The sequence below is a fragment of the Nicrophorus vespilloides genome, unplaced genomic scaffold (genome assembly GCF_001412225.1).
Source record: "Nicrophorus vespilloides isolate i.1.1-1 unplaced genomic scaffold, Nicve_v1.0, whole genome shotgun sequence".
Classification (NCBI taxonomy): Eukaryota; Metazoa; Arthropoda; class Insecta; order Coleoptera; family Silphidae; genus Nicrophorus; species Nicrophorus vespilloides.
In genome coordinates this window covers 1,105,453-1,125,316 of record NW_017100099.1, presented here as the reverse complement: position 1 = coordinate 1,125,316, position 19,864 = coordinate 1,105,453, and the positions used below count along the sequence as shown (strand labels likewise).

General features: G+C 28.8%; 1 protein-coding gene across 1 annotated transcript in view; it reads right to left on the bottom strand.

Annotated features, from left to right (window-relative positions):
- Positions 1 to 19,864, bottom strand: part of LOC108567951 — a 136,990-nt gene that overhangs the window by 61,248 nt on the left and 55,878 nt on the right. Inside the window, exon 2 of the mRNA XM_017928772.1 lies at positions 19,487 to 19,546. The gene's annotated coding sequence lies outside the window, so the exon portion shown is untranslated. The remainder of the gene's footprint in view (positions 1 to 19,486; positions 19,547 to 19,864) is intronic.

Genomic DNA, 19,864 nt, shown 5'->3' with positions numbered 1-19,864 from the left:
AAAAGAAGTAGAAATTGAGTAAAGTAAAATTGATTTGAAATTGAATGAGAATAAATGAAAGGAAATATAATTAAATAAAGAATAAAAAAAATAATAAAAATCACTAAAGTTTCATTTCGGTTTGACCCGAAAGTCTGTTCATGGAGATGACCTGAAATTCTTCAATTACGCGAAAACCGCAAACCAAATCGCTTTCTTGTTTCAGACGCAAACCGCATTAACAATATTTGCCTACGAATGGAACAACAGTTGAAGAAGCATTTAGTTTCTCAATGAAATTGGATCCGTTGGCGGTGGCTCGGGTATGCCGTAATGATGATGTGATCTCGTTTAGTGAAGAAGGGAGTTCTCCTCGCAACAACTGCACACCACCAGCCTGAATCTAGAAGTCCTTGATCGGATAATGCATGAATCGATGCACTTGATCGAAGGACTGCTGAGACTCGATGATTTACTGCTACTGATAATGTCACGACGTGGATATTTTAATAGATTGAAATGCGAGGAGAAAGAACGTCCAAGAATCGCAATTCCAGATTGAAAGAATGGAATACAGGCATGAGTTCACACATACATTTTCTTTTACGTCTTATAAAAAAAACAAACAGGACACGGAAATGTGAATATTTACACTGAATGTTATTGTATATCTATAACTTTATATATGTTGGAAGAAATCTGTATTTATTACCAGATATTGTTTTTTTTTAAATTAGTTTACAATTAGTTACAATAAAATAAAAAGTTGTGTGAACTATAGGTTCATGCATTTCAGCTAGTACGTTGAGTTAACATACATAATGTGGATCGTACGTTAAACGAATCTCTGGAATACACTCCTATATAAATGTCCTCATAAGAACGTCCAGTTTGTCGAAGAAATTTTGCAGAACATATTAGAAAATTCTTTACTCAGGTTTCAAACAGACTACACATATCAATTTTATTTCGGTCAGACCCTGAGGTTATATGAACAGAAGTCCAATACATAATATATATACTCAGTAAAAAGCTGTCGATTCGTTCTCCTGACATTATTGTACGTTCGTTTGGAAATGTATGTGAAATTTCATTCTAAGGGCCATAAATATTTATGTACGTATTATTTGGAGGATATTAAAAAAATGTACGTAAAATGTAAGTAAATGCTGACTTATCTACATTTAAACAAACATGAATAATTATACATTGTGTAAATTCTACTGGTATCATTGTACGTTCGTTCGGACATTTCATTGCAAGGGCCAAATATATTTATGTATTTATTATCGAAATGTTACCGTAAAAATGTACGTGAAATAAACGCTGACTGTATCTATACTTAAGTAACCATGAAGAATTATAAATAGTGTAAATTAATATCTTATCGCCATTAGGAAAATTGTTAATATCATCTTTGTACGTTCGTTTCGGATATGCATTATTTTTTTCTAAGGGCCACAAATAGTCATGTACGTATTACCGTAAGAATATTGAAAGGATGTACGTTAAGTGAACGCTACCTGTATACTTAATCAACCATACAAAATAACATCTTATCGTGAGTGGTAACATTGATAATGGCACCTTTGAACTTTCGTTTCGGATATGCATTATTTGTACGTATTATCGAACGATTATTGAAATAATGTATGTTAAGTGAACGCCGACTATACCTATTGCTAATGTATTAGTATATCTTCAAGAACTTCAATTTCATTTTTAGAATATTTACTTTAAATGTAAGTAAATTGTAGATATTGTAAAATGACGCCAGCTGTCAACAAATATCATCTTAAATATTATCTGCATCATAGATTGTTTAAAAAGCTTTTATATACAGTTAAACATTAAGAATTCATCCAACATTTTTTCTAATTGATCCGAGAAATATGTTTTCCCTATTTTAATTAATACTAATTAAAGATCCAAAGTTATAATTGGTAATAAATCAAGTACAGCTATTAGCAAGAAATAACATTGCGGTTAATATAGAAATATTAAAGTGCTTATTATAATGGTGAATGTAATACTTGTAATGTATTCCCTTTTATTATTTAATGGTTATGTCTTCATATTGAAAAACCAACAAAATGTGAATCGATTCGCTAATAGTAAACACATGTTCAGTCTTCACCCAGCAATAAAACAAATTGGTCGACGTATAATAAACATAGCATTTTACAAACAAAATAAAACACCGTACGTTTTTTAGCAATTGAAGTGCACATTACGACCGTTAATGTTACCCAGTAACAAAACATTTTCCCACAATAATTGCACGATCCGAAATCACTCACGAAGATTACACCGTGCATTACTAAAATGCATTTACTTACTCGTGGATAGGTTATTTATGCACCGTTTCATAATTTACCTCAAAATTTCCGCGGCAGCAGCAACTTCGCCTACAACTTCACATATGTTGTTATGTACACAAAAAAAGTAAAAACCGGTTTGTTTTTGGTTCCATCAAATCCAATACTATAACAAAATTGATTTTACAATTTCAAAATGCATTCTATGTACCGTAAACCTGTCGTAAATTAAGCACAAGCCGGTAGAATACACATGGATCCATGAAATTTATTTAAATGATCTTCCTTAGGAATGTTGTAATCAATGCACATGGAAGAAATGACTTAGGCAGCGAAAACCGCTTATTTTTTTAAGTAGGACAAATTTGCATTTATCATATTGTGTGGACTGTTAACAGAAAACCATATGTTTCTACTAGTTTTGGAAAAGAAGATAAATAATACAATTTGGGCTTTTTATTTGATGAAGTTCATTAAATACACATAATTATAATACTAATTTAGTTTTAGTAGATTCCTCAAATAAATTAATCTCATTCTCATTTTATTAACTTACATTTTATGGGATTAACTTTACTTTTATTAACATAAATTTGATTGCATAGATAATTATCATGAAACTTAATAAAAATAAGTAGAAATCATTTAAAAGATTTCGTTATAAATTTGATTGAAAAAAAATGATAAAAAGAAATAGTATGGTCCCAATATTACATGTATTTTATTAAATAAATAAGATTTATCTGAGTTTCTCTATATTAGACAAAAGTAGATTTATTTGCTGAAATCATGGACATTCTTTTAATTGTGTTTTGAATTGAAATTTTCCTTATTATAAATAATTTTGCTCTAACAAAATCCGTGAAACTATTTTAAAGATTATATAAAAATATTTTTATTTGAAAGAACGAAAAGAAAATTAAAGCTGCTACTTTCAATCAGAAAAAGGATATGTTGTATATTAAAATATATAAAGATGAAATGAAACATTTTTTTTGCATAAGTTGTATAAATTTAATAAATATTCATGTATATATATGCTTCACATAGTGCGGGTGGCACTATTTGAAACCGGACTAATCGAGTACTTAAAAACCGCACATTAATAGTATTTTTAATTTCTTTTTTTAAATTGAAATTTAGTTTGTTCTGAAATTTTTGGACTATAGTGAATTCGGATAAATCGAAGCCGCAATATACGAGGTATTGTTATACACAAAAAGAACAAAAGATGGAAATATTTAAAAATTATATTTTTGTACTTAAACAACTTAAAATACTTGTAATATTTTTAACATCAAACGGAATATTAAAAAAATAGTTCAATTGAAAACTGTGTCTTAAGTTTAATAAAGCAAACAAAAAATACTACAAAATTTGTATATGGTATCACACAAGTTTCTTATAAAACGAAACACCAGATGTGTTGATCATAATTAACATAACAAGACAACATCTTCAAGTAGCTATATATCAACTTTCGAAGGTCAAACAAAAAGAAATTTGTAGCAGTATATATTTCAAAATCAATATAGCAAAATACCTCGCATAGTCCGTCTATATTCCGGACTGTTTGAAATCAGACTAATCGAGAAACTAATCGCATACAAATAAAACGCACAAAAAGAGACTTGAATGCTTTAAAAATGGTAATTTTGTATACTATTTAAAAAGAAATTAAATTTTGCTCATTTTGTTGTAAAATTTTCAAATTATCCGGACAAAACGAAGCTGCACTATTCGAGGTATTGCTGTATAATCATATAAATAGTAATTATTGTAAGAAACATTTTTTAAATGAATTATACTTTTCTTTCTAAGTTTTTTTTTTAAATTTAAACTTTCATAAATGGACTCCAAGTTTTGTGCTTCATTTAGTATACTGCTTGATAATTCTAACTTGTCTACTAACTTTAGCATCTTAGAGCCCTCCAAACTTGTTATTGCCGATTGTCTAATAAAACCGAAAGACGGCATTTGTGAATGCAAATAAATACTCGGTAACGGCTAGAAAATTACTATTATGCGAACGACTTGTAACTTGTCGCTGTAAAATAGTATATTTCGTGCACTTTTAATTAAGCCATAATTATTCAGCCTCTCAAGCAACCTGCGAATAGGGAATGGCATGGAGGGAATTTATGCGTCGGACATCTCACAAAATAACCAAACAACCATTACCATAACATCAATATCGTGTTATTAATCCGTTGGAATTTCTAAGCGGCGTAAATAACGATAAAAGGTAATAAAAAAAATCGAAACGAGATCGCGAGTCTCGGCCACCAGATTAAAAAAGAAGGCAAGCTATGCTATATGTTATATATAGGCTAGGTTCGGTTTTAATTTAACTATAATTTACGGCGGATAATGGAAGGCGACCAGTGAGGATATTGCAAAAAAAAATAATAAAAAAGAAAGAAAAACGTTCATGTCCCTCGTTTAACTGTACCAGCCATACTTTTGCGGTTCTCAATTATTATCTGCATTTTTTCAACAATTGTTATTACTTTTAGAATGACGGTAATTATTTAGAGTTCAGCTCTGAAACGGTGGAAAGCTTTACATAAAATACTTACTTTAGGTATTTAAATAATATTAAAACCAAAATTATAAAGAGCTTGTTTCGTCAATACTTTATTTGAGGAAACAAGCTTTAAGTTTAAACTAAAACTTTCCAAGTATATTTTGTAAATAAGTTGGTTTGAACTAAAATAAATGCAAATTAATTTTAATACCTCGCATAGTGCGGATTCGATCAGTCCGGTTTCAAAATTTAAAAAAAACTTCGGCAAAATAAAAGTAAATTGTAAAAAAATAGTACACAAAATTATTTTGTTTATACATTTTTTGATATAATAAAATCTCTTTTTATGCCTTTTTAAAGTCCTCGATTAGTCCGGTTAAAAACTGGTATTGCTGTACAAATTAATAAACTAGTGGATGTTGGTTTATTCAATTAGATTATACATAGAACATTTTAGAAATACAATCATTCATATTTATAACGAAAAAATAGAAATAAAAGCTATTAATTCTCATATAAGTACATACTTACGTCCGAAGTTAAGAAACAAAACTCAGTCGTAAGTCCAGAAGTGATTGTACTAGATAATTTTTACATTCTAAAATATACAAAAAAATGATTAATTATTTTAAATACATAAATTTGTTCATTGATACCTGTGGAATGTTTAGTATATGCATACTATGCAGGTGTTTTAAAATATAATCGGTATCGTGACTTAATCTCCTGTTGCATTGAAAATGTTGTGACATAGAGCCATATGTTACTTAAATGGTGGGTTCATTAACCTGTTTGGATAAGGCACCAAATTTTGACACATTTTTTTTAACAGCATATATGTTAATCTTCTCATTAGCCGCATTTCAAAATAAAAAAATAAAATAAAAATAATGTTTTATGATTGTTTAGTTGAATATTTATTATAAAAAAATTGCAACATATTGATTTTAACAGTACGATCAACTGCTTAATATTCTCATGCATTGTTATAATAAATCAATAAACAATTATATTAAATTTTAATGGAGTAAAATTTGGAGTTCAAATTGAAATAAATCATAAGAAAACATATTTTAAATCCTAAAGTTTTTGATTAAATCTAAAAGGTGCATAGATTAAAATATTAAAAATAAGTTGTGATCATGTTGTTTTATAGCAGGGATCAATAACCCGCGTCTACAGAGCCGCATATGGCCCTATTGATGAGAAATTGCGGCTCTCAATTTCCACTCCTCATAAGCGTTTTTAATAGGCAATATTAATAAATACTCTTTGCTCCAAAAGATTTATTATATACGTGTGGAAATGGAAACAATTCTAATTTGGTTTCTTTATAAATAAATGAATTCAATAAAATATTAATAATTTTCAAAAAATAGAATAGAAATAATATAAATTCTGGACAGAAGTCCAGAATTCCTATTCGATCAATAACTTTTCGGTAAATAATAAATAATTAGAAATTCAGACACTTCATTAATTATTGTAAAAAGTAGAAATATTTCCACTTCATATGGAAATAATGCAAAAATATAAATATATAAAATCAAAGTACAGGTAAACGTTCTTTTGCGCCGGTTCGATTTACGCCGATTCACAATAAAATCACTGCGAAATAATCAATAATCATTAATATAAGCTATGAAAAATAATATGTAACACAAATATTATTCAACCTTAATTTTTATTATAATGTTATTTTAAGAATGAAAAAATCTTTTTTATTTAATAATTTTTTTTTCTTTTATTACCAATTTATTATACAATTACGTTCTATTATTTTTTATTTATTTGTGTATTTCCACCTTTTTTTATTTTATTTTATTTTAAACAGAATTTAACTAAACTAATCTCATATATTCATTTGATATGTGTAAACATAAAAGCAAGTTGAACAAGATAACACATTAACTAAAAACATTGACTATAACATAAATAAAATGCTATATATATTTACTTCTTAATTTAATTTCGAAACATCTTTCAACGTTAGTATAACAAACATTACATAATAGTTTATATACATTATGCAATAATAATGTTTCTGCCCCTATCCGTAGTCTTCTTCCATAATATCAACGGAAAAAAATGATCGTACCTTATATGCAAAATATTCATAAGGCGATTTTCCTTTCGCTTTGCCCATAAACATGCTTTATTATATAATTGATGTTATAGTTTAGGAGCGAATCGCCTAGCGCTTATACTCGCAGCAGGAGTCAAACTATAAATTCCTACTATTTTTCTCAGGCTCGTCTATTTTCCTTGCTCATTTAATATAAATGAATCGATTAAATTTAATTGTCCAAAGATGATTTGTTGTAACCAGAGCAATTCGATAATATAATATAAAGGTCTGCTTTTTATGCCAATTTTAATAATGTAATTACTACTTCTAGATTTATGTCATTTACATTTTCATGTGTTTTCTTTATGTATTGAAATATTATATGCAATTGATAATATCTATAATAATTTTTATATAATTCATAATAATGTTTATATGTTAGTTTATACTAATAAATATTATATAAAATAGTGTTTCTCAATGAATTCATTCAAAATGATCTATTTATAGAAAATCCACTAAGTTATGAAATTATTTTACAATTATTTACATATTTTTTTATAATAAAGAAGCTTTTGTGTAATGCAAACCTTACGTAAAGACAAAAATTGAAAATTTTATTTGTATGTACTCAACATATAAATTTATTAGTATCTGTAATACATTTAAAAGTAGTAAAAAAATAGAAAATGTCATAATTAATATATATTTTCTGTAATTATTAAGTTATTAAGAAACGTAAGAATTTACAATTAAGATCAATAATAACGTGTTCTAAAGGTAAAAGCAATCAACATGTACAAGTCTTAAAATCCCTGTGCGCTGTGGAATGTGGAATAAAAACAAGTAAATATGATTATCTTCGCGGATATAAATCGTCGGTGAGGTTATAACGAACAAAACGAAAACAGGAGTAATGAAACGCCACAAGAAACTCAGCATTTCTTCGACCATTTTCCCCTCAATTACGTTACGTAATTTATATGTCAGCACATGAAACTGCGAGCCGCGCGAGCGGCTTTATTTTTTATAATAATCGCATTTGTTTGAAATGCACACTTTTCCTTCGGTGAACGTCTGCGCAATTAAATTATATTAACAATGATCTTGTTTTCGAAATGCCGTCGCGTGGGATGACGACATTTTCGATTCTCACTCATTAACGGTTCACATTTAACTTGAAAAAACATAAGTAATTAAAAAAATAATAATTAAATTAACGACTAATTAATTACACTTGCATCTCTCAGTTGTGAGATTAATTGAAAGGTTCCAGTAAGTATCTCGAACAATGCATCATATCCATAGGGAAAAAAAAACTTGAAAGATGTCGAGATTTATGCTACGATAAATGTCTTCGGATGATATTGGAAACGATTAACGATGTATATATAAAATCCATGAAGCGAATTAACGGAAGAGTCATGGAAATATTTCAAGTTCTGCCGTTTTATTTTCATTTTTTTAATATCGCGTTTCAAAAATAACAGCTTGAATAGCACCAGTAATTAAGTATATTTATGGTTATTTTGACTTATTGGATGAGGTCGTTTGCAGTCAGATCTTCAGAAAATTGATTTTCGCTAATCATGTAGTTGAACAATCTTCTTAATTACAACATTTCATTGAAAATTACTTGAAAACAATTATATTTACGCGAGGCGTAATTTTACGATTTGTTTCATTTGTTTACATCTTTTAGTTAACGAAACTATTTTACTATTATATTTGTATTAAGATAATTATCTTATTTCTAGTTTGATAATTGAATTTTGTACAATAATTATTGTTGTATGTCTTTCAATATTCGCTGCAATTTTTTCAATTGATGGTGATTGACGGTGGTGATCGAAATCCTGACAAACGAATTCCCGACATGTCGGCATTATGGTTGTTGGGATATTGATTGTTTTGATAATACCTACCCTGCAAAATTAACAAGGTTTTTCGTGAAAAGTTACTCTGCTTTAGATAATAAACAAAAAATAGATCAATGCTGTCATAAAATCATATTTAAAATTTTGTACTACAAGTGTAAACGTATTTTTATTGGATGGAAAAACCTTTTTTCTTATTTCAATTATTTGGATATTATACTGAATATTATTTTTATCAATGTTATTTAAAATTTGATTTAATTCCATATCTTTACACATAATTTCATTTTAATCTATAATTCTAGTTATTACGTTTACTTACAAAAATTTAACAAAATAATTTAAGACAAAGTTCATTGATTTTTGTGCTAATATAAATTTGCATTAGATCTACGACTAAACATATCATTTATATATATATAACAATTCCAGATAGACACATATTGAATTTTCGATAGTGTAAAGTAAATTAACGTACATAAATAATGTATAATTATTGTGTATCAATGAGAATATTGAATAATATAAATGTCATTCATTTACTATACATATTAGTGTGAAGAGTAAAGAAATTATATAAATGTCAAATTACAAGGGTTTATTAGGTCTACCCTAATTACATTAAATAATCTATGTAAGGTATTTAGATATTGTAAAATACAGTTCTATTATTTTATTTTAGCAATAAAATTATGTGCAAAAAAAAACACGTAGAATTATATAAAAAGGTTAGGGAGATGAAATTATGTAAAGGTATATAATAAGTATGCATCAATCACTTGTACATCATTATTCAAAGGACTGTTGAACAAGTGCAATATTTGAACATGGAAAACACAAAAAGTTTCTGCAGAAGGAGAGATGAAAAAATCACAACTAGGATATTATCACAATGAAAAATAAAAATAAACAAATAACGGTTCTCAGTAATGTGTTGATAAAAAAAAATTAAGATTGACGAACTTCTAGAAACAATAAGGCTTAATGCAGGCCATCAGTCAATGTCAAACTAACCGGAAAGAGGACGAGTGCAGGAGGAGACCGCAGAAGATGGCAATTTCGTCATACCACCCTATGCTAGGGATGCCATAAACAATATACCTGAGAGTGTATTTACTCACCTATTAGCTGATGAACAGACAGATCAGAATTCTCCAACGGACTCAGGCACATTCAGCCTATCCACATCTCCAGAAATTCCAACTTCATCAGGAAATTATAGTGATATTGACTTGGTATTCCCATTCCCATTCTCACTCGATATATTCGATAATATTGTAAATTGATCCAAGTTCATAAGTTCTGCCTTTTTTTATTTTGAATTATAATTTTGAATATTTGATTGATTTCAAAATAATATTACAAAACATTCTACATCAATAATTCAAAATTAAAAGCGAGACTAAGTTATACTTTTTTTTCCTGCATAGAACTCTTTGTCGAATTTTATGGGGAACATTGTTTCACCATACGAGTAAAAATCCCGAAATTTTGGAACAGATTATGCTCCTTAAGCTCCACTGTATATAGAAAAAATAGTAATAATGAAAATATCGCTTCTAATTATAAGAAATTAACGATCGGGAAGTAACTTATTTCTTAAGAAACATGTAAATGCTCTTGGTTAATTTTGTATATACAATTTACTTAATACATTGAAAACTGTTTATAATTATCTGCCGAGTGGTAGCATTAAAGGTAACTGAAACAGGCATATAAATGGAAATCTAACGTCGCAGTCAACTTTTTATCTCCCGTGCGCCGTACGTAATTACATAAGTCAGTGGTGTAGACGGAAATATGCTGCATATTCCTTGTTGTTAGTTACTGAATAGATTACATAAGCTGATTAAAATTTAATTTTACTGCTGAACCTTTAACATATTGACGTTTAATTTAGTGAATTTTTGTTTAACATTTAAATAAATAAACATTACTTTATAGTGACTTCGCTATAACTAAGCTTAGTTATCAGAGGTAAAACTATATGCATGGTATAAAATTTATAATGATAGGTGAAATAACCACTAATTTTATGATTATATATCACTGTGGCTTGCGAGCCGATGCGGCTCTTCAATAGTCTTGGTATGGCTAGTTGAGCCACAACAAAACACAAATATTATATATTATAGATTATGATTGAGATAAAAAAAAATATTATACCAAAAAGTATTGCCACCCCTGGTATATCATATACATATAGGTGTTATAGCTGATGTTTAATATATAATTACCTATCCTATCTTAACACTAAACCTACCATACGAGGTCAAGTAACGGTTTTTTTAAATTTCGGTTAGAATTTTCTGTATACAAGTTAATGTAAAATCCTGTAATTTATAAAAGAAGCGCTGAAAATGAATAAAATGTACATCAAACGTTTCTAAATAAAATATTTTGTTCATTATCCAATTAGCTAAAATCTATAAAAGATATAAGTCATTTGACCACTCACGGTAGAAATAGGTATACGAAGTGTCGGTAGGTTTAGTGATAAATAAGTTTGATAATACAGTGGAACCTCGCTTAACGAGTACTTTGCATAACAAGCATTTCACTTAACGAGCAAAATAAATTGTAAGAAAAATGACTCCAAAATGGAACGCTTTATTACATTAGTTTATATGGGGAATATTGTTTCACTATACGAGTAAAAATCCGTATTTTATTATTAAGTATTTTAGCAGTGTTAACATCATTTATATCTTAAATGTGTAATAAGTGTAATAAGAACAAATTATGTTGGTAACAGAATGTATTATATTAATTCAAAACGCTAAAATACCAATGAGCCAGGATAATTATCATATTCCTAGTACGATGAATGAATATTGTACAATATTTATTGTTATATATTATTAAGCGTTGAGGAGGAACTTATCATTGATTAATGTAGACATACAGCTAACATAGGTAATGTATAACAAACATGTCTCATTGCAATTCAGTAGTATTCATCTCAAGAGTCTTATCATAATCATCGCAAAAGTGCCGATTTAAAGTTAATGTGATCATGGATAAAATCGTTCCCAAGATAAGCGTGGACTTAATCCGCATATTTGCGATCAGTATGAAATTCCTTTGGCAGATGATAGTGATTTGCGCGGTGTGCAGTTTCATCGAGTTTGATCACAATTAAAGTAATGACATATCGATTGGCAGCAGAGTCGTTCCGTCGGACGGTTATTACAGCCATAACGAGTGTATCTAATAAAGTAGATCCTCGGTTCGAGATTGAGCAAGAAAAGAGCCTAATTCACTTTTACTCATCATCCCATTTAAGGCTTCCATTAGCCGCTCGGCCTCGCCATTGTCGGACCTAACAATAACACTAAATCGTTAGGAACTGCGAAAATCATAAAGCAATCATCAATAACTAACTTGTAAATTAGAAATCCCCGATCGACGCGACTTCTATAGGCCATTAAAATATTTTTCTTCTCAATACCAGAATCGCTAACTAACCGACGTCTCCTATCAACTAACTACAAATAGAAGACACAAATCCATCCACAAATGGTCGGTTTAAGTTTTCCTATAATTAATTCTTACTACTTGCGATGCGTGGCATAACGATTTTTCCCATTAATTTCCCGAGAGAAACCGGCGGAACCAGTAAAACCGATTTCCAGAAGTAAATAAGAAGAAGAAAGTAAAGTAATTTCATTTCTCCGACGCCGCTTCGAACCGGCTCTTATTAAATTTTGCGCGTGTCTTCGACATTTATAAATCCACGGCATTCGAATAAAAGTCGATTTAATTTACTTTTTTGAGATTTTTTATAAGCAGACAACATAATTATTGCAAAACGGTGATAACAGTTTCGATTCCCGATTCGGATCGTTAAAAGAGAAGAACGCTGGAACACCGATCATCAATTTTTATATTCCACCGTTAAAAACAACTTCCAATTAAAATCTGGGGAACTGTCCATACGAAATCTGTAATTTCGCAACGTAAAATATTATGCTCCGATATTAAAGAATCGAGGAGGATAAAAATGGATAATATTTCTGAAATGATGCTCAAAACTAAATATTTCAATCCATTTTTATTAATTGTAATTTAATTAATAGTAAAAACAAGAAAATATTATTTATCCTGGATATTGAAATCAATGATTATACTAAAATATGATCAAAAAGAAAATATTTCGTAGTTTTTGTGCATTACACTGGGAGATGGTCATTTCATCCCGACATTAATGAGTCGCATCATTAGGAACAATGCAAAATTACTATGAGGAAGCAAAGATGTTTTACGTAACATGCGATCCCCGCTGTTATAACACTACCATTTTTTATCGATTATAGGAATGCACGGTGCACTTGACACCGAGATTTCCGAGCTCCAGCTCACAATGAGACTCTTATGTGTATTTATTGTAGTAGGAAGAGACGGTCGTTTTACGTAATCGTCCTGCGGATCGGCTGTTTTACAAGCCCAATAAAATGCAATTGCATAAAGCACGAAATTCGCCCGTTCCACTGGAGGACGATTTATCAGTGTGTCCACGAGAGATTGTGCAAGAGGCAGAAGATTTTCAGCAATCGCAACGACCTTACGGTAAATTGGACTTATTTCGTCCTCGCTAGGAAAGGTGGAAGGATTACGCCACAATTGCTTTTATTAATGTGATGCACGGATAATGTGAGAAAGGCGATAAAGGTGAAAATAATACAAGTGGAGGTGGCAGAGAGAATGGTTAAATACTGACAGAGAGAGAGGGAGTGTGTAAATTCATTATGGGTTTAATTGGGAGCCGATGGAACTCGATAAATCCTGCCCCGATAACTAACCATTAAATCAATTCGCATTTCCACGGACAGGTTGATTGCGAAAATTTGCATTCGCTCTTCGATCAATCTCAATAAATCTGTTTGATCAATTGCGCTCGGACGGACACATTGCGCATTCATCTCGCGAAATTCAAATCGAAACCGTTTGAATTGCGCGCCTTTTCTTACGCCGTCCGACGCTTCTGACACATGACAAGATGTCACTCGTCGAAAGACTTCGCATAATGGGTTTGCATGTTTTACATACAGCTTACATCACTTATCTGATAATCCCAGACGCATACATTCAAAATTTATATTCGCACAGAACTAACAAGTTAATGACAAAATAATGATATTTATTGGAAACAAATAAATCATTTATTGTATATTTGTGACCATGCATATAATTTTGCATAAGCATAAATTTCTGCACAAAAACTTGGGCGGATATATTCGCCGCTCATTTGCAATATGTTAAAATAACAACTTTCTTTGGAACTGCATTGAAACTTTAAGAAAATATCTGAATTGACGGCTATGGTAGAAACCGTAAACTGATTTACACACTAATTATTAGTTGCATATTCACATTGGATATAAATCTACAACATCTATAATTAGTCTTGATGTATTAATCCGCAAGAAATGTAATTTTGTAACATCTTGTAATCTTCATTTAGTTAAAGTATCAGCTACCGTAAATTTATAATATTCATGTCAGATTCAATACGATTTATTAATGAATACTATACAAATTATAGTCGGTAAAATTTTGTATAAAAATCAATAAAATAAGTACGAATAAACAGGATATTTTATAACAATGGGAAATAATTTACGGCGGTGATGAGATTGTAATATGTGAAAAAAATATTGAAAGTTACACAGTTATGGAGTGATTATTATTGTAAGAAAGTAAATGTACATACAATACAATTTTACATAGTTGAGTGAGAACTTCTTTGCAGGTATAATTGATAATTTATATAACAAAAACAAACGTAAATAAACACAGTTGCATATGGAAATACATAGCTTATGAACTTTTACCTTCTACAATGTATCTCTAATATACATAATAATAAGTATTGCAACAACAAAAAATATGCGTGAGGTTAAAATCTTATTTTTTTATGAAAATGACTAGTGATACCTAACTAAGAGAACTAACGTTTGATGGCATACAATTTTTCATAAACATTGTTTATTGTGTCAAAAATTGGGCGGATATATCCGACACGCACCCGAAAATGGTTAGTACAATATAATAATAAAATAAAACATTAACTGCTGCAAAACTGTTCAAAATATTATTTGATTTCTGAATTTAAATAATTATAATGAATTTATATTACCATAAAATAAAAAATAATTCACTGTTGCAATTAACCAACGGTCTTTCCACTCTATTATTAATTATTATTAATTTAGAAAATATGATAAACAATTTCTTAAATTAATCATAAAATGATGTGAGGAATTATTGAATCAATAATTACGTTCATTTGATTCTAGTGAATAATGACGAGTTTCAATTGCTTTGCCAATAGCTTCTTGCTATTAATGCTCTTACATAAAAGCAGCGTATTTACTAAGATTATTGATTCAGAGCAATTCACTTTCCAATCATGTAAGAGCTATAATATTACAGATTTGCACATAGATAAATATAGAGAAGAAAATTATGAAGATTTTAATTTTTAATCCATTTATCTTATTATTACATTAATACAAGAAATCTTCAATCAAGTTATTTCGTGTTATATCAAATTAATTTCTTGTTTACTAATAGATTCTTGCTATACTCTACTATAATTTTTGTTTTATAAGTGAATAATAATAATTGTAATGATCAATTAATATTGATAATTCAAGAAAGATTTTATGTGTGATTATCTTTTTGGTCCGCGACCCCCTTTTTGCACTTAAAAAAATTAAAGAACCTCCGAAGAATGGGTGTGTAGAAAAAGATAGCGTCTCGTCAATCATAAAATCTTCTACAACTCCCAACTTTGAGAATCACTGGTATACAGTTAATCTAGTATTATATGCTTGCAACTTGTCAAACTACTTACATTAACGTAAGACAAAACAGAATAAATAACAATAAACCATATAATATTATCATATTATGATATTTCTACAGTGACAAGTATTTGTCACAGATAAGTACTAGTCATTGCATAAAAAATATGTATTTGTCAAGTTATGTATACAGTCTAGATCAGTGATGGCAATGAATGTCTGTGGTGACAAAAAATATTATCACTTATGAAAAAATATTGAACTGTATCCAAGTGACACGGTGACAATTTTGACACACCAATCCTAAAAGGTCAGCTATCTCTGGTATAGACGCACCAATGATTAATAATATATAGAATTATATAATAAAATACTTTCCATTTACTATGCTTTTAAACATGCGACTTTCATTGCTTTTGTCAATAGCTTGAAACCATGACTTAAGGATGCTTGCTTTGTCTCAATTTACTTTCGAATCACGCGATTCAAAATGATTTGAGTGTGGTCAAGTACAATACATTAAGGAAATAAAAATAGTAATTTAAAATATATTTAAAGGATTTAATTTATATATTTTGCATATTAATAAAGTACAAATAAAATAAAATTAAGTACAAAGTTGTTAATAGTTCTTCTGTATGAATAGTTTGTAACTGTAATTATTTTAATCAAATAAATTATTAAGGTAAATATAATTATCATAAACTGCATAATATGTCATTAAATGAAACAGTATATAAAATTTACATTTTTAATTATTTTTTACTGAAAAATTAACGTTTTAAAAACCAATGATAATAATTTTTGCATTAGCTTAGAGTTTTACAGTAACAAAATATGAGATAGAGTTCATAAAAATGTAATGTTTGTATTTACATTTAATTAAATTTATAATTTGTTTAGTAATAAAAATGAGCAAATAATTTTAATGCATGTTTTATATAAATGGTGTAAACTTAAGAAATATCATATAAATTTAGTAACATATATGTCTTTGAAAGTAACAATATATCTATATAATTTCTTTATTTATAACAATAATTATTGCAGTAGAATAAATCAGATCTAAAATTATGTTTTTGTATTGTTATAAAATTAGTGTTTAGTCGACGTACAAAATGCGTTTGTTGAATCGTTTATTAAATGTTTAATATTCATTGATATGTATCTACATTGAAGTTTTGTATATACGAAAAAGTTTCTTTATTCAAACAAAAGTACACAACGTTCACATGAACGTACAGTTTATCATCGTACCCGACAAAATATACAAATTTCAATTATATAATTGTTTGTGAAAACTCGAAAAACAAAGCCGTCGTTTTTAATTTTCTAATATAATCAACTAAATAATCAATTATAAATAAATATAATAATCGTTCAGTTAACGTACAAAATAATTACAATTCTCTACGAACGTACACGTACACTTTGCAGAGTTTGCACAGTTTTCTTGAAATTCTAATAATTATTTTTATACTGAGCATAAAAAATGTCTAAATATGACTTAAATAGAAAATAATTACTCAAAATATATGTTCTACACATTTGTACATTTGTACGTTATTTTGATGAAATAGCATAAATAATTAAGTAAGTACTAACTTGTTTCTAGTTTATGCTGCCATCTTTCAATTGTTTTAATTATTGTTTTTATACATCTCTAACGGCCTACTTGGTTGTACAAATGCAAACACTAATTCATATGTTCTTTTTTATTTATTTGTTGATATAAATTATACTTATATTCGTTTATTGATAAATAATACAAACTAAAAAAGATTTTTTAAAGTTGATTATTCTCTTATGTAAATATATTATCAGTTCAATGCCCGATAGCAATTTATTGTCGGAATTAGCTTATTTTTACAGTAATGATATAAAGTTAAACAAATCAATAAAAAACATGATTTAATTTGACTATATTATGCATTGTACATGTTTATAGACACTAAACATACAGCGTGCTTCAGAAAACGCTCTCTCCTTTTTTTTATATACTTAAACATGCTGGTAAATATCAGGTACGAAAGAAATATGACCTAAAGCAAACATATCGTAGGTAACGCGTAATCTTGTACATCCGTAACCGATACTTAATATTGGATTTTAACACCTGCCGCGTGTTAGGAAGGTAAACACAATGGGGGAGACAAAGAAGGACGAACCTCCGCCACCGCTCGTGTCAATAAATCGGAAGAAGCAAAGGACGAACCGATTTAATGGCACTGCAAACAAGAGCCTCTCTTTGCTCACACTCCACTCACAAGAAAAGAATTCACTGCTGAGGAGGCAAGGATTAATTGCGCTAATTTGCATCGGGATTTGCGTCGAAACGAGAGGATAACGAAAAAAAGCCATTCGCAATTAAACGTGACTGCAGTAGAATCGACCGTTCAGTAAATCACTGAAAATCGTACAGTGAACACACTTGACCCTCCATGCAAACGCATAAAAGGCACTCTTAAACTGCACGAGAAATTATTATGTAACGCTTTTTGTATATAATTGCGAGACGTTCGCCATTTTATTCGTTTATTTATCACGACAATCATAGTTTCCGTGTATGAATACCATTTGTGCTACGATGAGGTAACAGTTCTGCTGTTTTGAATTTACCGCGTTTTTTATTGTAAATATCTGGAGCAACGTCGAAATGTTTTAAGACCGCGCAAACTATAAATAATCGACGGGCAGAGAGAATAAAAAAAAAATTATAAAGAAAGGCGAAGCTTAAAGTTATATCGGTTAACGCCGTCTCGTGCGTTGTCATCTTGATCATAAAACGAAGTGAAATACGGACACGTACAAAAGAATTAAATTATTTAATCAAAAATGCGTAACTCTTAATCATTTTTAATATCCCAAATATAAATGTATGGTATGAAACATAAATATTTATTACTTCAATAATTTATTTCGGATTTATTTAAATTATTGCGGTAATTGCAGTTTATTCAGATACAATTTTAAATTGAAGACAACACACATCAAAAATTAATAATGAAGTAAAACAGGTTTTCTTTGATAATTTAATATTATTATTTTAACGATTTTAAGAATGATAATTATAATATAAATTCTAAAAACAAATGACAAACACATTAAATTACTTAGAATTAATTTAATCAAAATACTGTTACATACTTTTATACTAAATACGTAAGGGAATATTTTAACGAGAAAAGTGATCTGAATTAATACTTTATGATTCTATTTACATGTAATGTATTCAATGAATAACAGTTAAAAACAATAACATATAACGTATTTCGGTTTAATAAAATTTACATATACGAGCGTAAATCACTGAATTGTGAAAGTCTAATGAGGTTAATTGTTCATTATTAATCAAGGATTACAATTTACTCACGTATTATTCAATTTATTGTGTTCAAGCGACTTTCGTTACTTTTAACCGCAGCTTCTCGCTATAAACTTTCATATCAAAAATAATGCACAGCATTTAATTAGTACGCAATCTGTTCCACCGCGATTCACTTTCCAATTATGCAAGATGTAATCATTATAATTAGAGCATTCATAGGTAAATAGTACTGATGGAAAGTGATTTTATATTTGATTTGTTCTTTATTCATTCATTGATAGAATTCAAAAATTTGTCAGTCTATTTCTCTTTTGAATGGGAACGAGATTATTGAGAAGTATCTATATTGTAAGTGTGTACTTACTTAATGGTTACTGTTCCCGGGAATTGATTGAAAGTTTTTAAATCTCGGGATTAGACGTGTTAAGATTTTGCTAATCCTGAGATCTAATCGAATTTAGAGTTCCAATTTAATTATTTGGGCACCAAAACTTGGGTGGAAATTACCAAGAAATTTTTTATTTATTATTAATTTAATAATAATAGTTAAATATCTAGTTTACATACTATAATAACTTACTCAATTTTGATATTGCTGCTGTTCCAAATCTTTGATTGAATTTGAAAAAAAATGGTCACCCTGGAACAAGAAAAATATATAATTAATCAAAATACCAATTATAGACAGAAAACTATTAAATAATAAAAAAATATGAGTCATTATTTATAATAAACAAAAATGGAACGTACAATGTTTGAGATTCTTGTAAAATATGTTAATTATTTAATTGTTTTTACAGTGATAAATGATGGTTAATTGGCGAAAGCGTTAATGATCGTAGTTATGCATTCTCAACACCTACCCACTTAGATGATGATTATTAATGAAGCTTAGACAGATTCCAAATGGGATTACGCATCGTCAAATCCACGTTCGACGTTTTAAACCGATGTTTAT